The 15409-nt window shown below is 36.2% G+C and overlaps 1 protein-coding gene across 1 annotated transcript in view; it reads left to right on the forward strand.

Moving 5' to 3' along the window:
- Positions 1-15409, forward strand: part of LOC309649444 (uncharacterized protein) — a 500484-nt gene that overhangs the window by 56318 nt on the left and 428757 nt on the right. The window lies entirely within an intron of this gene.

The following is a 15409-nucleotide window of genomic DNA, read 5'->3' on the forward strand; positions in this document are numbered from 1 at the left end:
TCAAATTTGTCTTTCCAGTCTCAACCTATAATCTTTCCATTTCATCTCACTATCTCTTTAAAACAATATATTGGAGGTAGTAGAAATTCTTGCAAATAATTTTTTTAGGCCTTCCCAAAGGATGTATACAGGAACAAGGGCATTTAGACATAGTGGGCTGACCTCTTGACAACAAAAACACTGTGGCATTTATTAATTATTAGTAGATTTTTAAAAAGTGCCATGGTACACCTCCCTGAACCTAAAACATACATCCAGGGAGAGGTTGGCTTTTTTTTTTTAAATTAATTTATTTATTTTTTTAACATCTTTATTGGAGTATAATTGCTTTACAACGGTGTGTTAGTTTCTGCTTTGTAACAAAGTGAATCAGCTATACATATACATATATCTGATATCTCTTCCCTCTTGTGTCTCCCTCCCTCCCACCCTCCCTATCCCACCCCTCTAGGTGGTCACAAGAGAGGCTGGCTTTTGATTGTTTTTCTCTTTGATTATGTATGATGAGAAAATTAGTACTATCACTTTCACTCTCTCCACACCCCCCAAATATATATTATTTATTTATATATATATTTTATATGTTTTACATATATATATAAAACATATTTCTTTATGTTATGGTCCTGATATTTCCCTTCCATTGTTCCTTGGGGCAAGTTATTACTATTTCTCTGTGTTTGGTATTTATTCTTTACCTTGAAGAGTAAGGTATCTCTTTAAGTCAAACCAGCCACATCATTGTAGCTCCAAATCATAAATAGAAGACAAACCATCACCATGAAAAACTAGGGGGGAAAGCAAAAAAACTGTATCACATCAGCTGTGGAAGAAATCTCTTTTAGCCTCTTATTTTTCATGGAAGCAAATGGCAGTGGTGATAGATAAGGGACTGCTATCATACACCTATTTGAACAGGAGTAGAAAGACGTGGTGGTTATACCTGAGGCCTAGCCTTTCATCCTAACATGTCAATAGGACACATATGTGGCCCTATGGGTTTCACTGTAGCTCAAATCAGAGAGAAGCAGTGGGAAGCCCCACAGAATTTCACAGATGTTCTCAGGCTCTACACATAAGACTGGTAAAGTGAAGAATAGTACCTGGGCACAGCTCAAGAGGTAAGCCCAGGTAAGCTCACCTTAATTAAGTCAGGCAATTACTAAGTTCTCCTTTATGGACTATTATTGTTGTTTTTCATTTTTAAAATCTAAATTAATATGTCATACTCCCCTGTACTATACTTCACTAGCTTATGAACAATGCCAAATGCCTTCATACTTATAGGGAAAGCTTGGGAATATTGTCACATGTATGTGACACTACCTTTAATCTTAGAAATCCCAAGGTTGTCTGGTTTCAAAAGAAACAAACAAAAACAAATGGTAGTCATGGGCAGGAAGATGGAAAAATGTTGCAATTGAGACTAAATCACATTTTCAGATATCTCAGAGAAGGGAATGAGTTAAGCCATTAACAAAAATCACTTCACATATGGAAAAATTTATCAGTGAGGTATTGTTATCCTTCCACTTAACAAATGGAATAAGTAGGGCTTTGCAAGCTAAGTGTCTTCCAAGCTCCCAAAAGCCAGTACGAGTGGGAAGCGTGATTCCTGCCCAGTGTTCTTTCCACTGCATTGTGCTAATGGCCAGACTGGAATGAAATTTAAATGTCACATCTCCTCCATGACTCATAAGATGCCCAGTGCCATGATAGGTTGATTTATTGTATGCGGCCAGAAAAGAATCTATAGCATGATAAACTATAAAAGGCAACTATTAAAAATGACCATATGTTCTCATTTTATAGATGAGGAAATGGAAACAGAGAAGGGGAAACGACTGCCAGTGGATCATTAATAGAATTTATTAAACTCAGTTCTGATTATACAGGTCTCCTTTTTAATATTATTCAATGACTTCCCATTGAATTTCAAGTAAAGTCCAAATTCCTCACCATTACTTAGGAGGGCCTTTGAGATTCTTTTCTGCCTCTTTTTCTGTGCAACAGTTATTAAGTCCTCCTTTAGATACCTTGCTATATCAATTATTATTTTTCTAGGACTAAGGTTTTTAAACATATAGTACATTCTGACTGAACTTATTTCCCTCCATCCTTCCTTACTCACACAGTTCCTGAGCAACACCTTTTATATTTCCAAGTTCACCTGAAATGTCCTTCCTAGGTTGAACAGGATTTCCTGCCTAGGTTAGTTTCTAATATCACCTATACTACTTTTTTGCATTCGTCAAAATCAAAATTAGATGATTATATTTTTAAAATTTATGTGTAAAGTCTATATTGCCTTCTTGACTATAAACTCCGTTAGGAAATAGATTATAACAACATATTCTGAATGTTAAATTGAGACTATTAGGAGTGACAAAGATTTGAAAGGCAACTTCATTTCCTCATGGAATGCTTAAATTCTATCTGCATATGACTTCCCCAAATAGTTAACTCTTTTTTTTTAACTCAGTATCATCTTTTACAATGCAGACTTTGTTTTTACAGCTACTTATCACAACTTTTCTACCTATGTTTCATTAATGTTGAAAAATTTAAACACTTTTATAATATATCTGAGCCTAGAAATACTACAAGGGAAATTTTTTAATATGAAAATAAACATTTACACAAAAATATTTAGTGGTGGTTAAATGAAATTTATTATTTATTATATATCATTAAAATATCAAAAGACTCTCAACTTACAATACTGCATTAGATTTGTAATGGTACATGAAATACAATTAAAATAAATACAGAGATCTACAAAAATGGCCAGTGTAACAGAAAATTTCATAGATAAGGAAGGCCCAAACTTTAAAGTGATTTGTATCTTTGGAATGTGATCTCAAGTGAGCCCAACGGTCAATCAGACTAAACGTTGTCCTTCTTCTATGTCTTTATCTCCCTTCCTTTGGTTCAATGAGAACAATGAAAACCTCTAAGTCAAACCTAGCTTTTCCTTCTAATGAAAATATTTTTGTTTTTCTCATTTCACTGGATCTCTGTCCTCCACTGACTATCAAATAGGAGTCTCAATATATTCTTCTCCACCCAACCTTTCATTCACAGCATTCGTAAGACAGCAGCCTTATGTCTAGCAGAACAGTGTCATAGGATTTTATCGGTTGACCTTCACTTTCAGAATTTTACATCCAGAGAACAATGTCAGTTGCTATCAAACATCTATCCAAAAGAATTTCATCTGCTTAAGAATTTTGCTTTACATGACTCTGCCATCTCAGGGGTCAGACCAGAGGATTTTTAATTAAAAAATGTTAAAAATAAAAATGTTTAAATTCCAACATTTTAAAATTATAATACGCCTTAAATAATTCTATATTTATAATAGCAGTCTTTCCCTAAAGGAAATAACTTCTTCTTAACTTTGGAACCTTCCACTTGAAAACCACATTAAGTTATCCCTGTCTCAGTTCTCTGCAGAAGAATGCTGACCACTTCTCTTTTAAAAATAGAAGCACCTGACCCCTGAATGTTACATGATAAGGCCAGGTAATCATGAAAAAGAGGAAAACTGATAAAAGCATGATTAATAAAATTAAGTACCAACTGGATAATTAAAATTCTTATTGTTAATCAAATTACATTTGTTGTGTGTGTACACTTATGTAAATGTGTGGGTGTGGGTGTGTTTTTATGTGTATGTGTTTCTTTTAATGACAGCCAAACCATCCACATTACCCTTTCTGTAAAGGAAAAATAAATGTTTTTAGCCCATGTAATGATTATCTCATTTCATCCTCCCAATAATCCTGTGAAGTATCTTCATAAGCATGAGATGAAGAAACTATGGTTCAGAGATATTGAAAAGTGACCCAAGGTCACATGTCAAATGGGTGATTAAATTCAAATTTGAAAGCAGGATTATAGAAATGGGGAGTCTGTACTGTCTCCAGTCACCTCTGTGTCCTTTAAGCAGTAAAGAGCCATACGTGTAGACATTCATATTCTCTTTCCTTGACACTTAATCCAATCAATTAAAAAACACCCCAGAGTTCTATGCAGAATTTTCCAAAGGGCAATGTATTGATTTTCTAAACGTGGAAAAAGTTGTTATCAGACAATATGAAGAAAAAAAATGGAGAGGTATATCTCATTATTGAAAGCTGAAAGTTTCCACAACAGTTATTTCCCAGAAATAAAGTGAATGAGCAAGCCATAATACCATTAACTAGTTTTATGTACTGTGTTCTGCACTGCATTACATTCCAAAGCTTAAAATATCCCAAAGCTCAAGCCAAGCTTTAGCAAATGAAGAGTTACAGAAATCTTGATGCTGTTGCACCAAATAAAAACAATTTCAGGAACAATGTAGAAAAAAACCCAAAAAACAATGAAAGAGAAAAAAAAAAAAAGAAAACAAAGGAAGGAAGGAAAGGAAAAGGAAATAAACTGGAAAAACAAAGTCTTGTGTTCAAGAGTCTGATCTTACTGCTTGATTCTCAAGAAATGAAAGAGAAAAATACGGCTAGATTTCCTTTTATCATTTATCATTTCTAGCTAGTATAGATCGTTGGAACCAATGGAGGGAGTGATGACAAATAGCTGTCAGAAGGGATGATAACAACTGATAATGACTTCCAGACTCACATTTAGTAGAACTGAGAAAGTGTTATCATGTTGAACAATGGACAAATTTTAATATACCTGAAATATCTAGTAGGCACCTATTTGGAGGAACATTCTTGAAATACAGTCATCCTGGGTATTTTTTATCTTGTTTTCCTATTCAAAAATTAAGAAACTGGACAATGGGGGATTTGAAAATTACTATGCAATGCTTACTTATCTTATGAAAACCCTCAGAACTTCCTCAATGAAGCATACATACAGCTTCCCAGAATAGATACAGTGATCATTCTTCTTACTTATTCTTTTTCTGAACACACTGAGTTTTCTTTTTTCCATATAACACCTTAACATTCATTATTTCATTCATCTGCATATTTATTGTGTGCTTACTGTATAGCAGATTCTGTTTTTATTCTAGGATTTTACTTGCAAATAAATAAAAAAAATTACTCTGGCTCAATCAATATTTTAGTGAGGAGACAAACAATAAACAAATAAATAAGGAAGATTATTTCAGATATTCAAAAGTGCTATGAGAAAGATAACACAGAGTCAGTTAATACCAGGTAACTGGGAAAGAGGTGTCATTTGATAAAGTAGAGAAGATTCCAGTGACACAGTGACATTTGTGTGGGGGCCAGAATGACTCGAAGGAGGCCTCTGATGAATTGGGTCCATAGTTTTTCAGAAAGAGAGCAATGGACCCTCAAAAATATTGAGTTGAAAAGGAGCATGGTTCATGTTCTCAGAACAGAAGGGAAGCTATTGTGGCTGAAATTTTCTGAGCATGAAGGGTTAGGTTTTAGAGTAACCCATAGGTTAGATCCAGTAGGGATACGACACACTTATTTACTTCTGTGTAATCCACTCTGAATTCTCTGGATTCTTATCACCTAACTTTTATTCTGTGGATCTCAAAAGTAATGTATTTTATATTAATCTGAGCCATCAATATTCACTTGGAATAAGTCCTAGCATTAAACTGCCTAGTATTGTCAGGGGCATATCTATATGCATCCTTTTTCACATGAGCATCTGTCAAGTGAAAATGTGCCAGGCACCATGCAGTTTCAAAAGTAGTATGGAGAAACTGAAATAGACTGAGACAGAAGTTAGAGACCTACTTTCTAACCCCTTTCTTCCACTATCTCTGTGATTTTGGTCAAACTATCTACCTTCTCTTCACCCAAGTTTTCTCAACTGTAAAATGGGGATAACACAGGTGAATCTGGCTGAACAGATCATTGTGTGAATATATGAAGGACCTTGAACAATAATAGGCTAGGCCCTGAGAAGGCAGACTTGGATAAAGGAGAATGCAGGAAAGGAAAGAGCCAGCAAGGAAATAATATATAGGACTGGGTTGGAAGAGGAGGAGTAAGCTCAAAATTTGTAGTCATGTCAAAAGAACACTGAGGGGGAACACTGCTATACACTTGATAGGAGAATCTAAGAATGACCGGCGAGTAGCTATGATTTAGTTTGCTTCGTTGTTTTTGTTTTCTGTTTGTTTGCTTATTAATGAGACAAGGTTATCCTATATTCTATCCTAGCATAGTACTTGATACATAATAAGCTTTAATAAATAAGTGTTTGTTAGATGAATGAACAAACACAAATGAACAGGTAGATGGGTACACCCACATAGACAGTTAGCAAAGCCTTAGTGCTTGACATAGTCATCCTCTCAAACCTTTCTGTGCTTAGGTATGCAGTAGAAATTGAGTGAGCCAGATTCATCCTATTGTCTAGGACCTAGAAGGTTCTTCCACAATATCAATTTGGCAGGGTCTTTGATGAAAACTAAACATGTGGACACAGAGGGGGAAGGGGAGGGTGGGACAAATTGGAAGATTAGGTTTGACATAAATACACCACCATGTGTAAAATAGATAGCTAGTAGGAACCTGGTGTATAGCACAAGGAGCTCAGCTCGGTGCTCTGTGACGACCTAGATGGGTGGGATGGGGGGGGGGGTGAGCAGGAGGTCCAAGGGAGGGGATATATGTATACATACAGCTGATTTACTTCCTTGTACAGCAGACACTAACACAACATTGTAAAGCAATTATACTCCAATAGGGACTTCCCTGGCGGTCCAGTGGTTAAGACTTCGTCTTCCAATGCAGGGGGTGCAGGTTCGATCCCTGGTTGGGGAGCTAAGATCCCACATGCCTCACGGCCAAAAGACCAAAACATAAAAAGCAGAAGTAACATTGTAACAAATTTAATAAAGACTTTAAAAGTGGTCCACATCAAAAAACAAAATCTTTAAAAAAAATTATACTCCAGTAAAAAAAAATAAAGAACTATATAAGTAATTAATGTAATTACTGACTGAGCACAGCTCAGAAAATGGAAGTTCTCTTAGGTTAGAGTTTTTCATAGTGGGTTCCTGGATCACCTGCTTCAAACAACCTTGGGAGTGTCTTCAAAAGCAAGTCACAGGGCTCCACATCTACCAGACTTATAAGAACTTCTTGGATTGGAGCTTAAAAATCTGTATTTTTTAAAAGTCCCTTAGTTGATTCACACGTTCCCCAAAGTTTGATAAGCTCTGTTTTAATGTCGTAACGGCATTTTCTTTTCCATTTAAGTTATATTTGTGGGGGATATAAAGTAAGGTATATTATTGACTTCATTGGGAAACAGAATTAGATATATATATGGTTCTCAAATTATATCCAAGAGAATTATTTCGATAAAATAAAATGTGAGAGGTGGAAAAAAGCAGAGAAGCAATGCATGTATAAAGATGTAAGGCTTTTAAGATGACAGAAAATCTACTGCTAGTCAACCATGTGATGCAGCTAGTTCAAAAGCTAATTAATCTTCAGCTACAGTAATAGAAATTGCATACTCATCAGAACTAGGACAGTGATAGTCCCATATTTGTCAGACTACCACAGGAATGCTATGTTCATTTTTAGGTGTTAACTTTTAAAAGAATATTAAACAAAATTAAATTGCCCAGGCTAAAAGACCATGTCCTAGGAGGAATAACCAAAGAAACTCAGAGTATTTGACTTAGATGAAAAAATATAGACCATTATGAAGTTCACCTTCAAATTACTGGAAGGCTGCCCAGAGAAAATAACTAGATTCTCTCTGGGGGAGGGAGTGAAGACAGGGGGTGAAAGCTGCAGGGTGATTATTTTTTTCAGTATAAAGATCTGTCTATTCTCTTGTCTGTTTAAAATGCTATACTTAAAGTACAGAAATATTATTTAAAATGTGGGAAAATGGTATACATAATTTTCTCTAATATACATGTTCATAATGGCATAATTTCTTCTGATTTTGTCCATAAGCAGGCCTATGTAAAAATAGCTGTATTATGGTACGTGCTCTTGCATGTCATTTAACATTACATTCTGAGATTTTTATGTGGATTTGTATTTATCATTTTGATGGCTGCACAATAGTCTACCAAGTGATATATACTAAAATAAGCCATTTTCCTGCTAGTAACTATGTATGTATGAAGAGCTCTAGACAACAAAAGGTAACAGAATGAAATGGAGCACCTCAAAATAACAGAATCTCAAGGCTCAAGAAATAGTTTGAGGTCATTTCTACAGAAATCATGTTTCATAAAGAAGAGATTCTGAGTAGTAGGGAGAGCTACTTTGGGACCCTGGTAAGTAGAAAAACCACTTCTGCCTCTTGGATCAGTGCTCTTTTTCCATCACCAGACTGGAAAGGACTGGTCTTTCTTCTTTAAAAGTACTCAAGTAGGTCACAGTGACAACTTTCAGGGACATCATAAAGGAGATTCAAAGTATCAAAGGGAAGACATGCAGTGCAACCATTAAGAGCCTTTCCAACAGAAAGATTATATGGCGTTGCATCATAAGGCCTAGTCCCAAGAAAGGAGAGATTACTATATCATAGAGTGATCTATGTGATCTCATAATATTCCTTGGAACAGATGACTGAACTGAACCAATAAAACTATAGAAAGTCCTCAGCTACAATGTGTGCTGAGCTGTATACATTGCTGTGGTATTCAAAATTGTGCATGCTTATGAATCTGGCACAAAGGCATTACAATTGGGGTATTCTAAATGTCTAAATCTTCATTTTCTCGTTGAAGCCTTAAAATAAAGCTGTAGCTATTCCTGTTATTGTTCCCATTTTGCAAAGGTAAAAAAAAAAAAAAAAAGATAGGTAATCAGGATAGGCCACCAAAATACAACCTGAGACAAATAAAAGTTCTCTGTATCTTCTGAATTTTCATCCTTCTGTCCAATCATCTCAAGCAAACACATTTAGTATGAAAATAATCTTTCTAGAAAGACTTCAGAATGTAACAAATGAGAGTTTGAGGTATTTCCGTGGGGCTAACACCAGGTGTCTTGGTAGGCGTGGCATTATGCATGTCAGATGGATGTTTTTATACTGTCTTTTTTTTTTAATCCTATTTTTGTAAAAGTCCCAAAAAACGAAACTAATTAAATACAGTATTTCTACCTTATTTGCTGAAGATATCTATTGCCAGATTTGGTCAGCTATGTATGGCTGTCTATAATTTCTCACTTAAGAAGGTAATTTATTCATGACACTAGTTGATGATGAAGTGATTATTAAAGCTACATGGTGTGTCATTCCTTTCAGTTTCTGTATTATTTTACACTGAGTTTGCATCTGTATTTTCTGGACCTCTGTGGTAGGATAATTGTATGGCCACATGTAAATCACCCCATCCCACCTCTCTGATTTTTGAATGAAAACCAGGGATGGAATTACTGTAGATCCATAACCATTTTATACTCTTCATAAAAGGATTTTCAGAGCTTAATATGAACTATAAGGTGAAGATTAATTTGAAAGAGTAGTTTTAGGACATGTTATCAGAAATTAACTTTAATGATAAGTTTGGAGGGTTTTAAACTTAAGCCAAATGAAATCTGCACTATTATGCATTTATTCTCTTTACTAACTTCTTGTTAGACACTCTGTGACTTCTCCTTTATTTTATGACAGGATACTTGAAAGGTTGATTTGTATGAGTCATAGACAATTATTATTAGGCACTATAAAAAGATAATAGATTTCAGAACTTCTTTTTTATTTTTTAAGTCTTAAAACACTACCATGAACTCTTGCACTATGGAATATAAAATAGGGTTTCTTAAGTGTCTGACTTTCAGCATCAACCTAAACTTCAAAAGTGTATCAAAAATGAAACCCCATATTGACAAATTTAAGTCACTTTTTATAATGTATAGATTATTGCCCTTGTGTGTGATGAAGGAACTCAGGAATACAAACTGCCCGTTCATAGTCACAGCATGATTTTGATCTTCAGGAAGGATTATCACCCAGTGTGGTGCAGAAACAAAAATGTGGCTTTCAGGGGAGTAGCTAAATAATGGCATTGCCTTTCTTTCTATTGTTCAGGCCAAAAACCTAAGTATGATTCCTCTCTTTTCCTCATACCAACATCTAATCAGTTAGAAACTCTTGGGGATTCATGCTTCAAACCATATACAGAAGAGGATATCTTCCCATAACTTTCACAGCTACATCATGATCTAAGCCACCATAGTCTTTTGCCTGGAATACTAAATTGGTTTTCCTGGTTTCACCCTTGCCACTCTACAATATATCTTCCATTCAGTAGATGGGGTGAATGTGAATAAAATAATGTCCCTTACCTGCTCAGAAACCTCCAGTGGGTTCTTATCACACTCAAAATAAAATTAAAATTCCCTGCATAGCCTACCAAGTCAAGTATAATATCATTCCTAACTACCATTCTGACCATATCCCCCAAAACTCCCCTGCTCTTCTATTCAGCTCTAGCCATACTCATTGTATTTGCAGTTCTGGAAATACAAAGCTCATGTCTACATCAGGGTCTTTACACTTGCTATTTCCTGTCTGGAACACTTCCTTGCCAGATATCTTTGCAAGTTAAACTCTCTTCTTTCAATCAGATATCCAGTGAAATGCTACCTTCTCCAAGCAGCTATCCCTTGGCAGCAAATCGAAAATAGCTCCCTTCAATTATCTTTATTATCCTGTCTAGACCCTTTTCTCACTTTATCTTCATAGCATTTACCACTACATTAGATGTGTTTAGCATTATTCTCCCTCAATATAAGCTCAATAAAGTATCTTTCCCCCTAAGACCAAGAGGAGTGCTTGTCTGTCCATAGTGCATACCAATTTAGTGAATGGTTGAATAGTTAATGAACAAATTGACAGTTTATATAAATGTATGAAGTAGCAACATGGATCATTTTTTTCAAACCAACCAGACTGCCACATAACCGTGACTTCATTCCACTTGATCACTTTCTCTGGCTTAATTGGTTGAAGGCTCCTTTTACTCAAAATTGCCATGTACATTCTCTAACATCTGAAAGTTCTTGAACTAGTCAACCCTCCCCCTAGTCTGAACACCATTTTCCGAAGTGAAACAGACTGGTAAGGTCTAGAACACAGCTCTAATTCTCATGGGCTTATATGGTATGACAGAAGTCTCACATGAGTAAAACATACCCAGACAGAAACTTTTAAAGGAAAATACATAAAATGGGAAAAATCATATTCATTTGTGATGAATCCCAATTTACAGCTTGTGCTGTTTAAAACAGGGTACCATATTTCCTTCAATTACCACAGTGACAAGTTACAATATGAACAAAAAGATCAAATCAGTAATGGGCTCTAAGGATGAACCAACAGTACTACACTTGCCTTCTCATATAAATCATCATCATCATTGTCATTATCATCATCCTCATCATCATTATCATCATTATTCTCACTAATTACATAGCAAAATTCAGACATTAAGTTTATTTCTTTAGAGAAAATAAGCCTCATTGATTCCTATGTAATCTCATATAGCCTCTAACTAAATTGCCTCCTATAGGTCATTTATAATCTTTTCTTCAGTGCATCCAGTGGTCATTTTCTTGGTCCCCACCTTTGGAACCTTAGGTAGTTAACCTTACTTCTTATCATAACTATTACTCCTTTTGTTCTTTGACACTCGAGTGTCTTGAGGTCTCTGTCTCTCAATTCCTTGACCATTTTTCATGCTCTGTCCTTGTTATATTTATATGAGATTCCACCTGAATGGGAATCCAACAGGATTTTTTTTTTTTCTTTGCAGAGTTAAATCCAGGCCTTGAACTCCATGATGACTGAGTTACTACTCTCTGAGTCTCTGAACAGTCAATCTATCTTCTCTTCAGAATTTCCCCTGTTACTTGTATTGGCATCAGTTCTCTGAACAGGATGCCTGTCAGTATGTACAGCCATGAATGCTTTAAGGCAGGGCCTAAAAGTTACTACGCAGAAACAAATACAGAGGTTGCATTTGATAAATGGTTTAATATTCATTGCTCTAATTATGAGGAAGCAAGAGACAAGCAAAAGGAAAAGGTCCAAGGAAACAGGCTAGAGGAGAAGAAAAATAATTGACTATTTGCATTGTTCCAAGTGATACTTTAAGGGTTTTAATTTTGTTTTCTTATTTCTGTTATAATACTAGAGATAATTATTACTATTTCCTATTTTCAGAACAAAAAATTGAGCCTCACTACCTGCAACTAAAAGCTATATGTTGTTAGGAGCATATCCAAGACTTCTGGATAATGATTTCAAGAAGAATAACTCTGAGCAGATCTGTCCCCATGAAGAAAGTGTCAAGATTTCCCAAAGTCTATATGTGTCGCACAGCCCCTGTTTGTCCCTCCAGACCCACTCTTTAACCCTCTCCAAGGGGCTCACTTGCCTTATTTACTGTTCCCTGTACTGCCAGTGGTGTCAGTGGAGGGGATGGTGGGTTGCCTTGTTAGTGCTGGGCAGCAGTGAATGTTCTAGAGAACCTAGGCTTCCACCCTTGCCAGGCTCTGATGAGGCACCCTAACCTTACTTCTGGGAGTGGTTTCTGAGAAGCCATGTAGGCAGCAAGGACCTCATCCCCACCTGGTTTAAGGAGTGTACCCACTCACCATGGGGGAATGTCAGAGGAAGCCTAGTGGTGAATGGGTGTGTGCTTCCTTAAATCCAGGTGGAGATAAAAGTCTCGACTGCCCACATGTCTTTTCCAACACTACTCTGGCAGTGGGGTTTTGGTGTCTTGTTACAGTCTGGTAAGGGTGGAAGTCTAAGTTCCCCATTGGAAACCTTCTGGTGTGGACTGGGGTGGGCCACAGTTTTTCCTTGGTGTTTGGCTGAAGCAGAACATTATTGCCTAAACATTTTCTATTTTGCTAAGCTACCCTTTTCCTGGTCCTTTGGCTAGAAAAAGAGGCTGTTATGGTGGCTTTTTAAAAATCTGTGCCCATTGGGATTTCTGGCTTGCTGGCTTCTTCTACTCCATGTTTAGGATATATGAGACAAAATGAAAACCAAGGAAACTCATCACTGCACTGTTCCTTGAGTCCCAAGGTCTGTAGCTAGTGTGTCTTCTTTCATCTTTTGGAGGTTCCTTATGCTTATTTTATATAAAATGTCCAGAATTATTAGTTACACTTAGCAAGAGGAAAAGGGAAATATGTAACTACTCCATCTTCCTGGAAGCAGATGTCCCTGCCACATCAATTTAAATGAACTTTTAGGGATTTCCCTAGTGGTCTGGTGGCTAAGACGCCGCGCCCCCAATGCAGGAGGCCCAGGTTCGATCCCTGGTCAGGGAACTAGATCCCACACACCGCAACTAAGGGTTTGCATGCTTCAACTAAAGATCCTGCACGCCACAACTAAAAAGATCCTGGGGCTTCCCTGGTGGCGCAGTGGTTGAGAATCTGCCTGCCAATGCAGGACACACGGGCTCGAGCCCTGGTCTGGGAAGATCCCACATGCCGCGGAGCAAATGGGCCCGTGAGCCACAATTGCTGAGCCTGCGCGTCTGGAGCCTGTGCTCCGCGACAAGAGAGGCCGCGACAGTGAGAGGCCCGCGCACCGCGATGAAGAGTGGCCCCCGCTTGCCACAACTAGAGAAAGCCCTCGCACAGAAACGAAGACCCAACACAGCCAAAAATAAATAAATAAATAAAGTAAACAATGCGTTTAAAAAAAAAAAAAAAAAAAAAGATCCTGCATACTGCAACGAAGATCCCGTGTGTCTCAACTGAGACCTGGTGCAGCCAAATAAATAAATAAATATTTAAAAAAATAAATAAATGATCTTTTATAAACCCTTCTTCAATTATCTGGTCTGTGTGAACCATCTGTTTTCTGCTAGAACCCTAACCGATATACCTTATTTATTTATACTGATATTTTCTCTTTTCTAAAGAATGACTTTCAGTGCAAAAAAAAAAAAAAGTGTCAGATTAACATTCCTATTTCTGATAAAAACCTAAGACAATAAATAATTTAAAAGTGACAAAACATTAACAATTTCCCCATATTTGCTATCTTATTTATTTCTGGTCTTTACAGCAATTTATAATAAAATCTTTAAAACAAACTAAGCAAAATTACCTGTGCTTTTAACTGGATCCAGCTAGGAAAGTTCTAGGCTTAAAAACTATCCACCTCAGAATATGAGTGGGAAAGAACAAGGGTGCACAGCAGTGTTAGGATGACTGGGAACAAGAGGAGATGGAAACACATTGAGCTTGAGAATTATCCCCCATTGCAAACAATGATTACCATTGTCTCACCATTCAAAGCACACTATGACAATTTATTTCTCATTCTGAATTTTGTATTTTTGAGTGTACAAACCTGGTCTCTGTTTTTACATTGCCTAGACTAGTCCCTCACAAAGAGAAGGTGACTGGGTAAAAGGTTTAGGCTGTATTCCCTACACACCCACATAGCGACTTGTACATAAGAAATTTCAAAAATGCTGGATGAAGGAAGATTGCATGGTATATTGTTTCTTGAAAGAAATATCTTTAGAGGAAAAAAATGTATTTCCTTGCAAAAGCCTTAATAGAGTCAATAAAAAAAAATATTATATCACATTTTCAAGCATTGTCCAAGGATAATAAAGTAGATACAATACACATAAAGCCACATAATTACAGTAACAGAATTAATGTCATCTTCTGGAAGAGTACACACTGTTTCTCTATCATTCTCATATTTTGAAGCTTAATTTTGACTGGATTCCAGAGAATCTTTTTCTTCCGTGGCCAATAAAAAGTAGTCTTACTTATGTCATTTTTTTTGTGTGTGTGCATTATAAGATAGAGCCTTATGAAATCATGTTTCTGAATTACCAGTTAATAAAGGTCAATCATCCTGGAATTTGGCTGAACCTGATTTCATTAGGTATGATATGGTAATGTAGGAGATGAAGGAAGCCCATCTTATTAAGATCAGCAATTTGAAAGCAAAAAATCATTTTGGGATAGTAGCATGCAGAATTCTTCAAGCTACTGAAGTATACAGAAGATGTCAAAATAAACCATGGTGCCCTAAATGGAGAATTCATCCTATGCAAGATAGATGAATTTATGCTAATTGTTCATTTGGAGTGGATAAAATTGCCTTCTACTTTAGAAAGCACTGACCTCATCAGAGATTTGTGAAGTTGGAAGCTGAAGAAAGTGACTCTTATTTTTAAAGAGCAGAAAATAATAAGGAAAATAAATCAGGGCCCCAGTATGCAAGAATCAGATGCTCCCATAAATATATTCTAATAAATATCAGGAACATATAAAAAAGAATTCTGACTAAATACCAGTGGTCACACTCATAAATTGTTTTCATACATCATGTTAAGTATTTTAGTTCCAATATGTGTGTATTTTTTTAACTGTAGATCTTCCATAAAAAACATAGAAAGCATAATCAAATTAAAAGCAGTATAGCCATGGATGAACTG

Source organism: Balaenoptera physalus (assembly GCF_965194825.1).
Source record: "Balaenoptera physalus genome assembly, chromosome: 19".
In the NCBI taxonomy this organism is placed as follows: Eukaryota; Metazoa; Chordata; class Mammalia; order Artiodactyla; family Balaenopteridae; genus Balaenoptera; species Balaenoptera physalus.